Raw genomic sequence first — 20062 nt, forward strand, 5'->3', positions numbered from 1 at the left:
AACATGTGCCAAGTCAAGTCACTTAAATCATACAAAAGAGGATACCACCCCATCATACCACATCACAACCATTTAAATAGCATGTTGGCACGCAAGGTAAACCATTATAAGCTCCTAGCTAATTAAGCATGGCATAAGAAACTATGATCTCTAATTGTCATTGCAAACATGTTTATTCATAATAGGCTGAATCAGGAACGATGAACTAATCATATTTACAAAAACAAGAGAGGTCGAGTTCATACCAGCTTCTCTCATCTCAATCAGTCCATCATATATTGTCATAATTGCCTTTAACTTGCACGACCGAACGATGTGAATAATGATAATAGTGCACGTGCATTGGACTAAGCTGGAATCTGCAAGCATTCAATAAACAGGAGAAAACAAGGCAATATGGGTTCTTTTGTCAGATCAACAATAATGCATATAAGAGCCACTTCAACAATTTAATGATGGTCTTCTCCTATCGACCCGCAAAGAAAAGAAATAAAACTATTTATACGGGAAAGCTCCCAACAAGCAAAAGAAGAACATGAAATATTTTTGGGTTTTCTTTTTAATTACTACTACAAGCATGGAAAGTAAACTAATTAAAAGCTACAACTAATATTTTTGGTTTTTCTTAAGTTCAATAAACACACAAGAAGAAAGCATAAAAAGGAAAATAAACTAGCATGGATATTACAATGAAAAAGTATGAGCATCGACATCTAGCAATGAGTGTGTGAACATAAATGTAATGTCGGTGAGAATATGTACTCCCCCAAGCTTAGGCTTTTGGCCTAAGTTGGTCTATGGCCACGGCTGGCCTGGCGGATATCCAAAGTAATAGTTGGGGTCGTAATGTGATGCAGCAGTCATTGCGTCGTGGGCTGCAGCTTGGAGGCGAGCTATCTCAGCCCTCCTCTTATACTCTTCCGCCTCCTCTCTGGTTATAAAATATCTCCCTTTTGCCTCCTCACAAAGGAACTAGTGAGATAGTGGTACTGGCGGCACTTTTCTGCCTCGAATCTCACAAGATCAGCATTACGCAAATATGCATAAATTCTTCCTTAATTCCTGATCGATCCATGAAGTCCTCTGAAGGCCATTCACAAGGCCGCACTGGAGCGTCCCTTGGTGGCTCATCATCAGCATCACGCATTGCAAGCCTAGGTCCTTGTTTCCTCGAAGAACCACCTTGGTACATTTTCCTAAACATATTTCTCCCTCTAAAAAATTTCTGAAATTTTTAGTAACTTCAAAATAAAAGTAAACCAAACTCAACAAAATTGGTAGCAACTACTCCTACAAGTGCCTAGAGGTAATATCATGCATCAAAACTACTTTTGACCATATAAATTTGACATGCAAGCTCAAGAACAGGGTCACCTAAGCAGCAAAAATATGCAATTAATAAAGCACTAGAACAAAAACTCTACGTCCAAATGACTGGGAAGTAAAAAATAATTCCTAAACTCTCTAATATATAATTCCTAAATGACTCAAAACATTTTTCTAGACACAACTCGGCTGCTAAAACGATCAAGCAATGGGGCTCCTAAGGTCGGGGAAGGCTCTGATTACCAACTTGTAACACCCTCGATGCGACTATATCTCCCACGTGTCGAGGCACGACTTAGAGGCATAATCGCATTGAAGGCATATGTCGCAAATTAGGCAATCTTCACAACATCCCATGTAATATAGGTAATAAAAGGGGAGATAACATAGTTGGCTTACACTCGCCACGTCAATCAAGTACATAAATAATATTACATCATCCAAACACTCATGGCCCGACTACGGCGCCAAAATAAAAGATAACCCAACATGCGACACGGTCCCGATCACCCCCAACTGGGCACCACTACTGATCATCAGGAAAAGAGACATAGTATCGTTGAGAGTCTTCGTCGAACTCCCACTTGAGCTCGAGCGCGTCACCTGGAGCGGAATCATCAGGCCCTGCATCTGGTGTAATAGTAATCTGTGAGCCACGGGGACTCAGCAATCTCGCACCCTCGCGATCAGGACTATTTAAGCTTATAGGTAAGGCAAGGTAAATATGTGGAGCTGCAGCAAGCGACTAGCAAATATGGTGGCTATCCTGTTCGCAAAACAGAGCGAGAAGAGGAAGCAAAGCGCGAGCGAGAAACTAGAGAGCAACCTGCGCAAGCATCACTCCAACACCGTGTCCACTTCCCGGACTCCGCCGAGAAGAGGCCATCACGGTAACACACTCAGTTGATTCATTTTAATTAAGTTAAGGTTCAAGTTATCTACAACCGGACATTAACAAATTCCCATCTGCCCATAACCGCGGGCACGGCTTTCGAAAGTTCAATCCCTACAGGGGAGTCCCAACTTAGCCCACGACAAGCTCTCACGGTCAACGAAGGAATAGACCTCCTCCCAAGACGTTCCGATCAGACTCGGTATCTCGGTAATTCAAGACACTTCAACAGGTTAAAACAAGACCAGCAACACCGCCCGAATGTGCCGACAAATCCCGATAGGAGCTGCACATATCTCGTTCTCAGGGCACACTCAGATAGGTCAAGCTACGAGTAAAACCAACCCTCAAGTTTCCCCGAGGTGGCCCCGCGGGCTGCCCGGTTCGGACCAACACTCAGAGGGAGCACTGGCCCGGGGGGATAAAATAAGATGACCCTTGGGCTCCGGTAACCCAAGGGAAAAGAGGCTAGGTGGAGAATGGTAAAACCAAGGTTGGGCATTGCTGGAAAAGCTTTAATCAAGGCGAACTATCAAGGGGTTCCCATTATAACCCAACCGCGTAAGGAACGCAAAAACCGGGAACATAACACCGATATGACGGAAACTAGGGCGGCAAGAGTGGAACAAAACACTAGGCGAGAGGCCGAGCCTTCCACCCTTTACCAAGTATATAGATGCATTAAGATAACAAGATAATATAATGATATCCCAACAAGTAAAATAAATGTTCCAACAAGGAACGGCCTCCAATCTTCACTTGCAACTAGCAACGCTATAAGAGGGGCTGAGCAAAGCGGTAACATAGCCAATCAACGGTTTGCTAGGACAATGGTGGGTTAGAGGTTTGGCATGGCAATTTGGGAGGCTTGCAAGCAAGTGGTAGGCATCGTAGCAATGGCATAGCAAAAGAGCGAGCAAACTAGCATAGCAAAGATAGTAGTGATTTCGAGGGTATGATCATCTTGCCTACACAGTTGTCAGAGTTGACTGGATCCTCAAAAGCAAACTCAACGGGCTCCTTGTTAGCGAACTCGTCTCCCGGCTCTACCCAAACAAGACAAACAAGCAACAAGGATACAATCAACCACGTGCAAGACCAAGCAATATGATGAAATGAAGATATGCTATGCGGGATGCGATGCGGGATGCAAAATGCAAGATATGACAGGAAAAGCATGACCCTGGCCTCAACTTGGAATTCCAAGTGTGCCACTGGAAAGATGAGATGAAATCTCTTGAAAACGATATAAAGAACACCGGAATCGGAGTTACGGTTTGGAAATGGCAAGCGATTCAAAAACGACACCGGTCTGCGATTTACAGCAAGTAGGCATCTAAATGCAATGAAATTAATATGGTACAGCATCCAAACATGACAACAAAATACATGGAAGGGATGCACACAAGATGCTTAACAAAAGTCTAGCACTGAGCTACGGCCAATTCATCCATTAACCGGTTCAAACAATCATGGCAAAAACGTAAATGGTAAAACAGATCTCAGACTTAGTGAAATTAACACTTGTCTGGAATTTCAGATCATATAGCCCTCTTCGGAGCAACAAAACAATATGCTACAAGACCTGAACATGACAAAGAAAGACATGAAATGGACCTACTCAACAAGCTTAACAAAAGTCCCTTAGTGACCTTGAGTCAAAAGGGATCACAAAATATACTAACAAGCGCACGAACATAGCAAAAACATAATCAGTTTTCAGACTTAGTAAAAACTGGGACATGCTGAAACATAACTCACGAAGGCATTTTTTACAAGCTCGATGCACTCACCACGGTGCAAGTCATGGCAATACAAGCATACACCCATAAAGAAGGCACAAAATAAAAGCTATACATGGCAAGAACAATGGCATAGCATGCACGGATCAACTATAATAACATCGGCAAAATCGCAAACGAGTTGACGATCTGCCCAGATTCGCGACGAAGCAAAAGTAGAGCTCGATTGACTCAAGCTAGGGTGCTCCATAATTGCAAACAAAGACATGGATGGATAGAGCACTACAATATTAACAAAACTCCCTTACTGATCATCCTCAAGAGAGGCACGGATCACTAGGAAACAACATGAACATATGGCATCGTGAGATAAACAATCCCAGGACTTAGTGAAATTACTAAGTCCCTGAAAACAGAATTAGCAAGTGCACCACTTTGCAAGCCTGCACAAGTCACCACACACATCCTAAAAATACATGGGTTGCACCTCTGGATAGATGACAAAACCCTTAACAAAACATATTAAGAACTCACGGGCATATCATGCACACATTAATCATGGCAAAAATGACAAAAGTGCTAAACGGAGTAGCAGATCTGACAATTAACTCAAGTAGCCCTCTTCTAACAGCATTTCGGGCATCAATATGAGCTCAAATGAAAATTATGCAATGGAATGAAATGATGTAATCTCTGAGATGAACATTTTGATATGCTATATGCATGAAGCGGAGCTACGGGTGCAAAGTTACGGGGCCTCGAACAGGAGCATATGGACTGAAAATTTTAAGGACTTAGAGAAAAAAACCAGATCTAGGGTTCTTCGGCGGGCACGCGAACCGAGGCCGGATCTTGAGCTCGCCGGAGCTTCTAGCCAGAGTAGAAGGGAGGTCCGGCTGGGGCTTGCCGGAGATGGGGAGGAGCGGGGCCGGTGCGGCGCGGGCGCGGCGCTCCTCGGCGGTGGGCTCCCGCGGCAGGGGCGGCGAGGCACGGCGTCGGGGCGGCAGCGGCCGGCGCGGCGCGCGGCGGGCGAGGCGAAGGGCGGCGGCGGCGGCTGGCGGCGCCGGAGCCAAGGAGGGAGGCGGCGCGGCGCGGGGGCTCCGGGCGCGAGCGGCGAGGCGGCTTCGGGCCGGGGAGGGCCCGCGGCGGGCTTGCGGGCCTCGGGCGGTGGCGGTTCGCCGGGGTGCCACATGGCACGTGCTGAGAGGGCGGCGGGGGCGGCGGACGTTGTCCGGCCCGCTCCAGACACGTCCGGCGGCGGCGGATCTGGGATTTTTTAGGGTTAGGGGGGAGAGGATCCGCGAATTTTGAAGGGGGGTGTATATATAGGCATAGAGGGAGCTAGGAGAGTCCAAATGAGGTGCGGTTTTCGGCCACGCGATCGTGATCGAACGCTCTAGGACATGGAGCAGAGTTTGGTGGGTTTTGGGCCAAATTGGAGGGGTGTTGGGCTGCAACACACACGAGGCCTTTTCGGTCCCTCGGTTAACCGTTGAAGTATCAAACGAAGTCCAAATGGTACGCAACTTGACAGGCGGTCTACCGGTGGTAAACCAAGGCCGCTTGGCAAGTCTCGGTCCAATCCGGAAATGTTTAATCCCCACACACGAAAGAAAGCTAGAATTGGCCACCGAAGGATAACGAAGCGCCGGAATGCAAAACGGACAACGGGGGAAAAGCTCGAATGCATGAGATGAACACGTATGCAAATGCAATGCCCATGATGAGATGATATGAGATGCATGACAACGAAAACAACACACAGAGACAAAGACCCGAACCCGAGAAAATAAAATAACTTAACGCCGGAAACGGCAAGAGTTGGAGTACAAATAGGGAAAGTTACATCCGGGGTGTTACAGATATAAAGAGAGAGGCATAACACTAACACCGGCTCCAAGATCACATAAAGCAGTTTTAACATAGTTTCTTTTAATGGAGCATGGCATAGTGGGTACTCCTGGATCTCCAAGTTTCTTTGGTATTCCACCCTTAAAAGTATAATTAGCAAGCATGGTGGAAATTTCAGCTTCCAGTATCTTTCTTTTATTAGTGACAATTTCTTTCATGTACTTAGCATAAGGGTTCATTTTGAGCATATCAGTTAATCGCATATGCAAAAAGATAGGTCTAATCATTTCAGCAAAGCGCTCAAAATCCTCATCATCCTTTTTATTTGATGGTTTGGGAGGAAAAGACATGGGTTTCTGAACCCATGGTTCTCTTTCTTTACCATGTTTCCCAGCAACAAAGTCTTTCTTATCATAATGTTGATTCTTTGATTGTGGGTTATCAAGATCAACAACAGGTTCAATTTCTACATCATTATCATTGCTTGCTTGAGCATCATCATGAACATTATCACTAGGTTCATGTTCATTACCAGATTGTGTTTCAGCATCAGAAATAGAAATATCATTTGGATTCTCATGTGTTTCAGCAATAGGTTCACTAGAAGCATGCAAAGTCCTATCATTTTTCTTTTTCTTCCTTTTAGAAGGACTAGGTGCATCTATATTATTTCTCTGAGAATCTTGCTCAATTCTCTTAGGATGGCCTTCAGGATACAAAGGTTCCTGAGTCATTCTACCAGTTCTAGTAGCCACTTTAACAACATAGTCATTATTCTTACTATTCAATTCATTGAGCAAATCATTTTGAGCTTTAAGTACTTGTTCTACTTGAGTGGTAACCATAGAAGCATGCTTACTAATAAGTTTAAGTTCACCTTTAACATTAGCCATATAATCACCCAAGTGTTCAAGCATATTAGCAATGCATTTTAATTCTCTACCAAAATAAGCATTGAAGTCTTCTTGCTTAACAATAAAGTTATCAAACTCATCCAAGCATGGGCTAGTAAACTTGGTAAATGGGATTTCAGCTTTATCATATCTATAGAGAGAATTTACCTTTACTACCTGTGTCGGGTTATAAATACCATGTGTTTCATCAACAGGCGGTAAATTAAGACCATGTATCTCTTCAATAGGAGGTAAATTCTTAACATCTTCAGCTTTAATACCCTTTTCTTTCATAGATTTCTTTGCCCCTTGCATATCTTCAGGACTGAGAAATAGAACACCTCTTTTCTTCGGAGTTGGTTTAGGAATAGGCTCGGGAGTTGGCTCAGGAAGTGTCCAATTATTTTCATTTCTCAACATATTATTCAATAGAATTTCAGCTTCATCCGGTGACTCAAAGAATAGAGATATGCAGATATAAATCCCAAGTGACTCAAAGAATAGAGATATGCTCCCCGGCAACGGCGCCAGAAAATAGTCTTGATAACCCACAAGTATAGGGGATCGCAACAGTTTTCGAGGGTAGAGTATTCAACCCAAATTTATTGATTCGACACAAGGGGAGCCAAAGAATATTAAGTATTAGCAGCTGAGTTGTCAATTCAACCACACCTGGAAACTTAGTATCTGCAGCAAAGTGTTTAGTAGCAAAGTAATATGATAGTAATGGTAACGCTAGCAAAAGTAATATTTTTGGTGTTTTGTAGTAAGTAAATAAGCGAAGAACAATGTATGGAAAGCATGTAGGCAATGGATCGGTGATAGAGAATTATGTCGGATGTGGTTCGTCATGTAACATTCATAACCTAGGGTGACACAGAACTAGCTCCAATTCATCAATATAATGTAGGCATGTATTCCGAATATAGTCATACGTGCTTATGGAAAAGAACTTGCATGACATCTTTTGTCCTACCCTCCCGTGATAGCGGGGTCCTAACGGAAACTAAGGGATATTAAGGCCTCCTTTTAATAGAGTACCGGATCAAAGCATTAACACATAGTGAATACATGAACTCCTCAAACTACGATCATCACCGGGAGTGGTCCTGATTATTGTCACTTCGGGGTTGCTGGATCATAACACATAATAGGTGACTATAGACTTGCAAGATAGGATCAAGAACTCACATATATTCATGAAAACATAATAGGTTCAGATCTGAGATCATGGCACTCGGGCCCTAGTGACACGCATTAAGCATAGCAAAGTCATAGCAGCATCAATCTTAGAACATAGTGGACTCTAGGGATCAAACCCTAACAAAACTAACTCGATTACATGATAAATACCATCTAACCCATCACCGTCCAGCAAGCCTACGATGGAATTATTCCCGCACAGCGGTGAGCATCATGAAATTGGTGATGGAGGATGGTTGATGATGGCGACGGATTCCCCTCTCCGGAGCCCCGAACGGACTCCAGATCAGCCCTTCCGAGAGAGTTTAGGGCTTGGCGGCGGCTCTGTATCATAAAATGCGATGAATCCTTCTCTCTTATTTTTTCTCCCCGAAAGAAAATATATAGAGTTGGAGTTGAGGTCGGAGGAGCTCCAGGGGGCCCACGAGGTAGGGGGCGCGCCCAGGGGCAGGCGCGCCCGCCACCCTCGTGGCTAGGGTGTGGGCCCCCTGGTCTTGATCTTTTTCTAGTATTTTTTATTATTTCCAAAAATAGTCTCCATGAAGTTTCAGGTCATTCCGAGAACTTTTGTTTCTACACATAAATAACACCATGGCAATTCTGCTAAAAAGAGCGTCAGTCCAGGTTAGTTCCATTCAAATCATGCAAGTTAGAGTCCAAAACGAGGGCAAAAGTGTTTGGAAAAGTAGATACGATGGAGACGTATCATAGTACAACCGCTTCAGATCACAGGGCACAAAGGAACAACAGTAGCGGTACTACCGGGTAACCACCTCCCTACTACTGCTTATGATGAACGGGCAACAGAACCATGCACACTCCTTGAATCACAAGCGGTATTAGGAGCGGTAGTAGCAAGCGAAAGTACCGCGCCAGTGGTACTACCATGAGCATCACAGAGACGTGCAGAAGCCATTTCCCAAGCGGTAGTGGGAGCGGCACTGGTGCTGTGAAAATTCCCCAGCATCAAAAGTTGAATCCTCCATGTTGCAGGAAGGGAAAGTGGGTGAAAATGGGGTTGTGTATGTGTTGATTCCACCCATACCTTTCCAAAACGGACCCCCTCTTAACAGTACGGATTTCCTATGACTCGGATCCACCGAAAAGGAACGCTGGAAAACTGTCTTCGCTCTTTCTTTCACCGAGGGGGATGAAACCTTCTTGTGCTATATATAAGAATATGTGAAATGCTCAATGCACACGATAAGTCCGTAGAACACATTGTCATCAATCACCAAAACCATTAGAGAGAGACATGCCCTAACACTAGCTTAATGCTCGTGCGTTGCCACAGAATATAAAAGTTATTATAATACAGAAATGTGTATTGAATTTGACAATATGTATCGATGAATACTGATTCACTATCCCACTTCTTTTCTCTTGGTAGTCTCGGGGCTTCTTGACCACCCTCTCCTTGCAAGAAAACAAAGCAACATCTTTCTACCTGCGCCTTCTCCCTATCCACTTATAAGCATAACACTTGCATGTGCTCTTTGCTGGAACGATATAAAACTAGAATAATACTTCCACAAAAGTGTGCTTCAACTAGCCTGTGCACTTGCAGGGGTCGTTGTCAGGGAGCTAAGTGTCGAGTGTTAGTTTCTTGACTAATTTGAAGTATTATTACCATAGGTGCTTACTATTTCACATGTGGCTTGTGCGATAGGTCCGTGGATAAGAGCAATACCATCTTTGTGAAGCTATCAGCTTGCGAGTACAAGCAAAGGAACCAATAGGAGTCGAACTGGTCGATGTCAATGGTCTCTCTAGCTCAGATGGGCATGGAGTGGGAACACACTCGTGTCTGAGCTCTCGAGGAGGAGATTGCGAGACTCAAGGTGGGAGTGTCTTCCTCCACACTCTCAAAGGATGAAGTGCCCCGCCTATCAAATGATTACTAGGCCGTGAACACTTACAACCTGCAAATGGAGCGTGATAGGGAGAGTGTCCCTGCATCTGAGCTTGAGTCGAGACCGAGGCAGGCGGAACTCGGCGGAGGACATCGCGAGGCACTCCAAGAAAAGAACCGTCTCTTGTTTGTGGACCTTAGGGAGATGACGAGAACAAAATAAAGGAACGAGCTCCTGCTGGAGGAGTCTGGCAAGAGCAATGTTAGTAAGGCTCCTCACTATGTGCTCGCGCTCATTCATGAGCAGCAACTTTACTGCTGACTACGTGGTTATTTGCTTTCGCAACCTTGCGGGAGGAGCTGCACCTAGTTAAGTAAGACCTGAAGGGGCCGAGGGACGCGACAAAAGCGGCCTCTAGTGCCTTCTGGGAACTTCCTATACAGGGGGGTCAACCATACAAACATTCAGACTTTGTTGAAGGGAGTGCCCAAGAAGATCAAATCCTTCAGGAGAGCTCCTCGGGTCAGGTGCAACACAATCTGGGAGAGGTGCCCACTGGAGGATTTTGACGATATGACCATGAACAACCTACAACAAGGGGCACTCAGGGTTAAAATCTTGAAGGCACACTTCACCCTTAGTTTCCTTAGATTAGACAAAACATAACAGATTCAAGATCATGTAACCCTAGTTACACTAACCTATATAAGGCGTAGCAGTTACTCCCCGGAAGGGTGTTGGAAATATGCCCTAGAGGCAATAATAAAAGCATTATTATTATATTTCCTTGTTCATGAAAATTGTCTTTATTCATGCTATAATTGTGTTATCCGGAAATCGTAATACATGTGTGAATAACAGACACCAACATGTCCCTAGTATGCCTCTAGTTGACTAGCTCGTTGATCAACAGATAGTCATGGTTTCCTGACTATGGACATTGGATGTCATTGATAACGAGATCACATCATTAGGAGAATGATGTGATGGACAAGACCCAATCCTAAACATAGCACAAGATCGTATAGTTCGTTTGCTAGAGTTTTCCAATGTCAAAGTATCTTTTCCTTAGACCATGAGATCGTGTAACTCCCGGATACCGTAGGAGTGCTTTGGGTATACCAAACGTCACAACGTAACTGGGTGACTATAAAGGTAGACTACGGGTATCTCTGAAAGTGTCTGTTGGGTTGACATGGATCAAGACTGGGATTTGTCACTCCGTATGACGGAGAGGTATCGCTGGGCCCACTCGGTAATGCATCATCATAATGAGCTCAAAGTGACCAAGTGTCTGGTCACGGGATCATGCATTACGGTACGAGTAAAGTGACTTGCCGGTAACGAGATTGAACGAGGTATTGGGATACCGACGATCGAATCTCGGGCAAGTAACATATCGATTGACAAAGGGAATTGCATACGGGGTTGATTGAATCCTCGACATCGTGGTTCATCCGATGAGATCATCGTGGAGCATGTGGGAGCCAACATGGGTATCCAGATCCCGCTGTTGGTTATTGACCGGAGAGTCGTCTCGGTCATGTCTGCTTGTCTCCCGAACCCGTAGGGTCTACACACTTAAGGTTCGGTGACGCTAGGGTTGTGAAGATAAGTATATGCAGTAACCCGAATGTTGTTCGGAGTCCCGGATGAGATACCGGACGTCAGGAGGAGTTCCGGAATGGTCCAGAGGTAAAGAATTATATATAGGAAGTGCTGTTTCGGCCATCGGGACAAGTTTCCGGGTCACCGGTATTGTACCGGGACCACCGGAAGGGTCCCGGGGGTCCACCGGGTGGGGCCACCTATCCCGGGGACCCCATGGGCTGAAGTAGGAGGGAACCCAGCCCAAAGTGGGCTGGAGCGCCACTCCCCTAGGGCCCATGCGGCTAGGGTTGAGGGGAAACCCTAGAGGGGGCGCCCCTTGCTTGGGGGGCAAGCCCCCCACCCTTGGCCGCCCCCCCCCCTAGTAGATCCATCTACTAGGGCCGGCGCCCCCCCCCCCCTTGGCACCCCTATATATAGTGGGGGAGAGGAGGGACTTCATACCCCAGCCCCTGGCGCCTCCCTCTCTCCCCGTTACGTCTCTCTCTCGTAGTATAGGCGAAGCCCTGCTACTGTGACGCCCTGCATCCACCACCACGCCGTCGTGCTGCTGGATCTTCGTCAACCCCTCCTTCCCCCTTGCTGGATCAAGAAGGAGGAGACGTCTCCCGTCCCGTACGTGTGTTGAATGCGGAGGTGCCGTCCGTTCGGCGCTTGGTCATCGGTGATTTGGATCACGTCGTGTTCGACTACATCATCACCGTTCTTTGAACGCTTCCGTGCGCGATCTACAAAGGTATGTAGATGCATCCGATGGCTCGTTGCTAGATGAACTCCTAGATGGATCTTGGTGAAACGAGTAGGAAAATTTTTGTTTTCTGCAACGTTCCCCAACAGTGGCATCATGAGCTAGGTCTATGCATAGTTCTTCTTGCGCGAGTAGAACACAATTTGTTGTGGGCGTAGATTTGTCAACTTTCTTGCCGCTACTAGTCTTTTCTTGCTCCAGCGGTATTGTGGGATGAAGCAGCCCGGACCAACCTTACACGTACGCTTACGTGAGACCGGTTCCACCGACTAACATGCACTAGTTGCATAAGGTGGCTGGCGGGTGTCTGTCTCTCCCACTTTAGTTGGAGCGGATTCGATGAACAGGGTCCTTATGAAGGGTAAATAGAAGTTGACAAATCACATTGTGGCTTTAACGTAGGTAAGAAGACGTTCTTGCTAGAACCCTAATTCAGCCACGTAAAACTTGCAACAACAATTAGAGGACGTCTAACTTGTTTTTGCAGCAAGTGGTTTGTGATATGATATGGCCAAAGTTGTGATGAATGATGAATGATCTATATGTGATGTATGAGATGTTCATGCTATTGTAATAGGAATCACGACTTGCATGTCGATGAGTATGACAACCGGCAGGAGCCATAGGAGTTGTCTTTATTCTTTTATATGACCTGCGAGTCATTGAGAAACGCCATGTAAATTACTTTACTTTATTGCTAAACGCGTTAGCCATAGTAGTAGAAGTAATAGTTGGCGAGCAACTTCATGGAGACACGATGATGGAGATCATGATGATGGAGATCATGGTGTCAAGCCGGTGACAAGATGATCATGGAGCCCCAAGATGGAGATCAAAGGAGCTATGTGATATTGGCCATATCATGTCACGTTTATTATCTGATTGCATGTGATGTTTATCATGTTTTGCATCTTGTTTACTTAGAACGACGGTAGTAAATAAGATGATCCCTCATAATAATTTCAAGAAGTGTTCCCCCTAACTGTGCACCGTTGCGACAGTTCGCTGTTTCAAAACACCACGTGATGATCGGGTGTTTTATTCAGACGTTCACATACAACGGGTGTAAGACAGATTTACACATGCAAACACTTAGGTTGACTTGACGAGCCTAGCATGTACAGACATGGCCTCAGAACACAGAAGACCGAAAGGTCGAGCATGAGTCGTATAGAAGATACGATCAACATGAAGATGTTCACCGATGTTGACTAATCCGTCTCACGTGATGATCGGACACGGCCTAGTCAACTCGGATCATGTAATACTTAGATGACTAGAGGGATGTCTAATCTAAGTGGGAGTTCATTAATAATTTGATTAGATGAACTTAATTATCATGAACTTAGTCTAAAATCTTTGCAATATGTCTTGTAGATCAAATGGCCAACGTAGTCCTCAACTTCAACGCGTTCCTAGAGAAAACCAAGCTGAAAGACGATGGCAGCAACTATACGGACTGGGTCCGGAACCTGAGGATCATCCTCATAGCTGCCAAGAAAGATTATGTCCTACAAGCACCGCTAGGTGAAGCTCCCGTCCCACAGAACCAAGACGTTATGAACGCTTGGCAGACACGTGTTGACGACTACTCCCTCGTTCAGTGCGGCATGCTTTACAGCTTAGAGCCGGGGCTCCAAAAACGTTTTGAGAGACATGGAGCATATGAGATGTTCGAAGAGCTGAAAATGGTTTTTCAAGCTCATGCCCGGATCGAGAGATATGAAGTCTCCGATAAGTTCTTCAGCTGTAAGATGGAGGAAAATAGTTCTGTCAGTGAGTACATACTCACTATGTCTGGGTTACATAACCGCTTGTCTCAGCTGGGAGTTAATCTCCCGGATGATGCGGTCATTGACAGAATCCTCCAGTCGCTTCCACCAAGCTACAAGAGCTTTGTGATGAACTTCAACATGCAGGGGATGCAAAAGACCATTCCTGAGTTGTTCTCAATGCTGAAATCAGCGGAGGTAGAAGTCAAGAAGGAACATCAAGTGTTGATGGTCAATAAAACCACTAAGTTCAAGAAAGGCAAGGGTAAAAAGAACTTCAAGAAGGACGGCAAGGAGGTTGCCGCGCCCGGCAAGCAAGCTGCCGGGAAGAAGCCAAAGAATGGACCCAAGCCCGAGACTGAGTGCTTTTATTGCAAGGGAAGCGGTCACTGGAAGCGAAACTGCCCTAAATACTTAGCAGACAAGAAGGCCGGCAAAACAAAAGGTATATGTGATATACATGTAATTGATGTGTACCTTACTAGTGCCCGTAGTAGCTCCTGGGTATTTGATACCGGTGCAGTTGCTCACATTTGTAACTCAAAGCAGGGGCTGCGGAATAAGCGGAAACTGGCAAAGGACGAGGTGACGATGCGCGTCGGGAATGGTTCCAAGGTCAATGTGATCGCCGTCGGCACACTACCTCTACATCTACCTTCAGGATTAGTTTTAAACCTTAATAATTGTTATTTAGTGCCAGCTTTGAGCATGAACATTGTATCGGGATCTCGTTTAATTCGAGATGGCTACTCATTTAAATCCGAGAATAATGGTTGTTCTATTTATATGAGAGATATGTTTTATGGTCATGCTCCTATGGTGAATGGTTTATTCTTTATGAATCTCGAACGTGATACTACACATGTTCATAATGTGAGTACCAAAAGATGTAAGGTTGATAATGATAGCTCCACATACTTGTGGCACTGCCGCCTTGGTCACATAGGTGTCAAACGCATGAAGAAGCTCCATGCAGATGGACTTTTAGAGTCTCTTGATTATGAATCATTTGACACGTGCGAACCATGCCTCATGGGTAAGATGACCAAGACTCCGTTCTCAGGAACAATGGAGCGAGCAACCAACTTATTGGAAATCATACATACTGATGTGTGCGGTCCAATGAGTGTTGAGGCTTGCGGTGGCTATCGTTATGTTCTCACCCTCACTGATGATTTGAGTAGATATGGGTATATCTACTTAATGAAACACAAGTCTGAAACCTTTGAAAAGTTCAAGGAATTTCAGAGTGAGGTTGAGAATCAACGTGACAGGAAGATCAAGTTTCTACGATCAGATCGTGGAGGAGAATACTTGAGTCACGAATTTGGCACACACTTAAGAAAATATGGAATAGTTTCACAACTCACGCCGCCTGGAACACCTCAGCGTAACGGTGTGTCCGAACGTCGTAATCGCACTCTATTAGATATGGTGCGATCTATGATGTCTCTTGCCGATTTACCGCTATCTTTTTGGGGCTATGCTTTAGAGACTGCCGCATTCACTTTAAATAGGGCTCCGTCGAAATCCGTTGAGACGACACCGTATGAATTATGGTTTGGGAAGAAACCTAAGCTGTCGTTTCTAAAAGTTTGGGGATGTGATGCTTATGTCAAGAAACTTCAACCTGAAAAGCTCGAACCCAAGTCGGAAAAATGCGTCTTCATAGGATACCCAAAAGAAACTATTGGGTACACCTTCTACCTCAGATCCGAAGGCAAGATCTTCGTTGCCAAGAATGGGTCCTTTCTAGAGAAAGAGTTTCTCTCGAAAGAAGTAAGTGGGAGGAAAGTAGAGCTTGATGAAGTATTACCTCTTGAACCGGAAAATGGCGCAACTCAAGAAAATGTTCCTGAGGTGCCTGCACCGACTAGAGAGGAAGTTAATGATAATGATCAAGATACTTCTGATCAAGCTCCTACTGAAATTCGAAGGTCCACAAGGACACGTTCCGCACCAGAGTGGTACGGCAACCCTGTCATGGAAATCATGTTGTTAGACAACGGTGAACCTTCGAACTATGAGGAAGCGATGGCGGGCCCGGATTCCGACAAATGGTTGGAGGCCATGAAATCCGAGATAGGATCCATGTATGAAAACGAAGTATGGACTTTGACTGACTTGCCCGTTGAACGGCGAGCCATAGAAAATAAATGGATCTTTAAGAGGAAGACTGACGCGGATGGTAATGTGACCATCTATAAAGCTAGGCTTGTCGCTAAGGGTTATCGACAAGTTCAAGGGGTTGACTACGATGAGACTTTCTCACCGGTAGCGAAGCTGAAGTCCGTCCGAATCATGTTAGCGATTGCCGCATTCTACGATTATGAGATATGGCAAATGGACGTCAAAACGGCATTCCTTAATGGTTTCCTTAAGGAAGAATTGTATATGATGCAGCCGGAAGGTTTTGTCGATCCTAAGAATGCTGACAAGGTGTGCAAGCTCCAACGCTCGATTTATGGGCTGGTGCAAGCATCTCGGAGTTGGAACATTCGCTTTGATGAGATGATCAAAGTGTTTGGGTTCACGCAGACTTATGGAGAAGCCTGCGTTTACAAGAAAGTGAGTGGGAGCTCTGTAGCATTTCTCATATTATATGTAGATGACATACTATTGATGGGAAATGATATAGAACTCTTGGACAACATCAAGGCCTACTTGAATAAGAGTTTTTCAATGAAGGACCTTGGAGAAGCTGCTTACATATTAGGCATCAAAATCTATAGAGATAGATCGAGACGCCTCATAGGTCTTTCACAAAGCACATACCTTGATAAGATATTGAAGAAGTTCAATATGGATCAATCTAAGAAGGGGTTCTTGCCTGTGTTACAAGGTGTGAAATTGAGCTCAGCTCAATGTCCGACCACGGCAGAAGATATAGAAGAGATGAGCGTCATCCCCTATGCATCAGCCATAGGTTCTATTATGTATGCCATGCTGTGTACCAGACCTGATGTAAACCTTGCCGTAAGTTTGGTAGGAAGGTACCAAAGTAATCCCGGCAAGGAACACTGGACAGCGGTCAAGAATATCCTGAAGTACCTGAAAAGGACTAAGGAAATGTTTCTCGTTTATGGAGGTGACGAAGAGCTCGTCGTAAAGGGTTACGTCGACGCTAGCTTCGACACAGATCTGGATGACTCTAAGTCACAAACCGGATACGTGTATATTTTGAATGGTGGGCAGTAAGCTGGTGCAGTTGCAAGCAAAGCGTCGTGGCGGGATCTACATGTGAAGCGGAGTACATGGCAGCCTCGGAGGCAGCACATGAAGCAATATGGGTGAAGGAGTTCATCACCGACCTAGGAGTCATACCCAATGCGTCGGGGCCAATCAAACTTTTCTGTGACAACACTGGAGCTATTGCACTTGCCAAGGAGCCCAGGTTTCACAAGAAGACAAGGCACATCAAGCGTCGCTTCAACTCCATTCGTGAAAATGTTCAAGATGGAGACATAGAGATTTGTAAAGTACATACGGACCTGAATGTAGCAGATCCGTTGACTAAACCTCTCCCTAAGGCAAAACATGATCAACACCAGAATTCCATGGGTGTTCGATTCATCACAATGTAACTAGATTATTGACTCTAGTGCAAGTGGGAGACTGTTGGAAATATGCCCTATAGGCAATAATAAAAGCATTATTATTATATTTCCTTGTTCATGATAATTGTCTTTATTCATGCTATAATTGTGTTATCCGGAAATCGTAATACATGTGTGAATAACAGACACCAACATGTCCCTAGTATGCCTCTAGTTGACTAGCTCGTTGATCAACAGATAGTCATGGTTTCCTGACTATGGACATTGGATGTCATTGATAACGAGATCACATCATTAGGAGAATGATGTGATGGACAAGACCCAATCCTAAACATAGCACAAGATCGTATAGTTCGTTTGCTAGAGTTTTCCAATGTCAAAGTATCTTTTCCTTAGACCATGAGATCGTGTAACTCCCGGATACCGTAGGAGTGCTTTGGGTATACCAAACGTCACAACGTAACTGGGTGACTATAAAGGTAGACTACGGGTATCTCTGAAAGTGTCTGTTGGGTTGACATGGATCAAGACTGGGATTTGTCACTCCGTATGACGGAGAGGTATCACTGGGCCCACTCGGTAATGCATCATCATAATGAGCTCAAAGTGACCAAGTGTCTGGTCACGGGATCATGCATTACGGTACGAGTAAAGTGACTTGCCGGTAACGAGATTGAACGAGGTATTGGGATACCGACGATCGAATCTCGGGCAAGTAACATATCGATTGACAAAGGGAATTGCATACGGGGTTGATTGAATCCTCGACATCGTGGTTCATCCGATGAGATCATCGTGGAGCATGTGGGAGCCAACATGGGTATCCAGATCCCGCTGTTGGTTATTGACCGGAGAGTCGTCTCGGTCATGTCTGCTTGTCTCCCGAACCCGTAGGGTCTACACACTTAAGGTTCGGTGACGCTAGGGTTGTGAAGATAAGTATATGCAGTAACCCGAATGTTGTTCGGAGTCCCGGATGAGATCCCGGACATCACGAGGAGTTCCGGAATGGTCCGGAGGTAAAGAATTATATATATGAAGTGCTGTTTCGGCCATCGGGACAAGTTTCGGGGTCACCGGTATTGTACCGGGACCACCGGAAGGGCCCCGGGGGTCCACCGGGTGGGGCCACCTATCCCGGGGACCCCATGGGCTGAAGTAGGAGGGAACCCAGCCCAAAGTGGGCTGGGGCGCCACTCCCCTAGGGCCCATGCGGCTAGGGTTGAGGGGAAACCCTAGAGGGGGCGCCCCTTGCTTGGGGGGCAAGCCCCCCACCCTTGGCCGCCGCCCCCCCTAGTAGATCCATCTACTAGGGCCGGCGCCCCCCCCCCCCTTGGCACCCCTATATATAGTGGGGGAGAGGAGGGACTTCATACCCCAGCCCCTGGCGCCTCCCTCTCTCCCCGTTACGTCTCTCTCTCGTAGTATAGGCGAAGCCCTGCTACTGTGACGCCCTGCATCCACCACCACGCCGTCGTGCTGCTGGATCTTCGTCAACCTCTCCTTCCCCCTTGCTGGATCAAGAAGGAGGAGACGTCTCCCGTCCCGTACGTGTGTTGAACGCGGAGGTGCCGTCCGTTCGGCGCTTGGTCATCGGTGATTTGGATCACGTCGTGTTCGACTACATCATCACCGTTCTTTGAACGCTTCCATGCGCGATCTACAAAGGTATGTAGATGCATCCGATGGCTTGTTGCTAGATGAACTCCTAGATGGATCTTGGTGAAACGAGTAGGAAATTTTTTGTTTTCTGCAACGTTCCCCAACAAAGGGTGCCTCATAACCTTATGATCATTGTGATATACCTATTTTGTACACACAAACCATATTTCCCATACGAGGCTAGAGCAACACGTCTAGACAAGCAAGAAGTAGGGCACTACCTCACGCCGAGGGCCCGAACCTGGGTAAATTGTCCTCATGTGCACCATATAGATCACCAGAATGTATGCTACCCCATCTTCAGTACCGTCAGCAAAAACAAGATGCGTTGTTGAAAAGGGGGTGGGGGAATCACACAACAAATTATCTCTTCTGTCGAAATTCAGAAACTATTAGTCATATCTTTTTGCAATGCCCACTGACTATATATGTTCGGAATGTTTTTAGCTACATAACTGGGATCAATTGTTACTTTAACAGCGTGTCAAAATACATCAACAATTGGTTGGGAGGTTCAAGAAACAAAACGTCTTCTAGTGAAGGTGGGTGGCGCTGGAGTTATTTGGGGGATATGGAAAGCAAGGAACTTAGATTGCTTCAAGGCTAATAGTGCATTGATTCTTGTGATGTTGTGTAGCGCATTTGTTATTGTATTGATTTTTAAGTTTTTTGTGCATGAAGGAGGACAAAAAGTTGGAGTCGTAACATTGCATGAGGCTGATGGCGTGAATTGTGGGTGATATTTTCACCGGAAAATGGGCGGTGGATGCCAGATACAAGGCTGGTGTGAGCTGGAGTTGTAAGACTGGGAGACTTTTGTATTGGTTGAATTAGGGAATATTTGGATCACAAAAATGCCCACAAATCTCTGGACCAATTGTTCCGAACACTTTTAAGTCTCCAATGTGGATCATGAAAGTGGACATCCTAAATCCTACAGCTCGGCCCCAAATCG

This window comes from Triticum urartu, chromosome 1A, assembly GCF_056163025.1.
Source record: "Triticum urartu cultivar PI428250 chromosome 1A, HENAU_Tu73, whole genome shotgun sequence".
Lineage (NCBI taxonomy): Eukaryota > Viridiplantae > Streptophyta > Magnoliopsida > Poales > Poaceae > Triticum > Triticum urartu.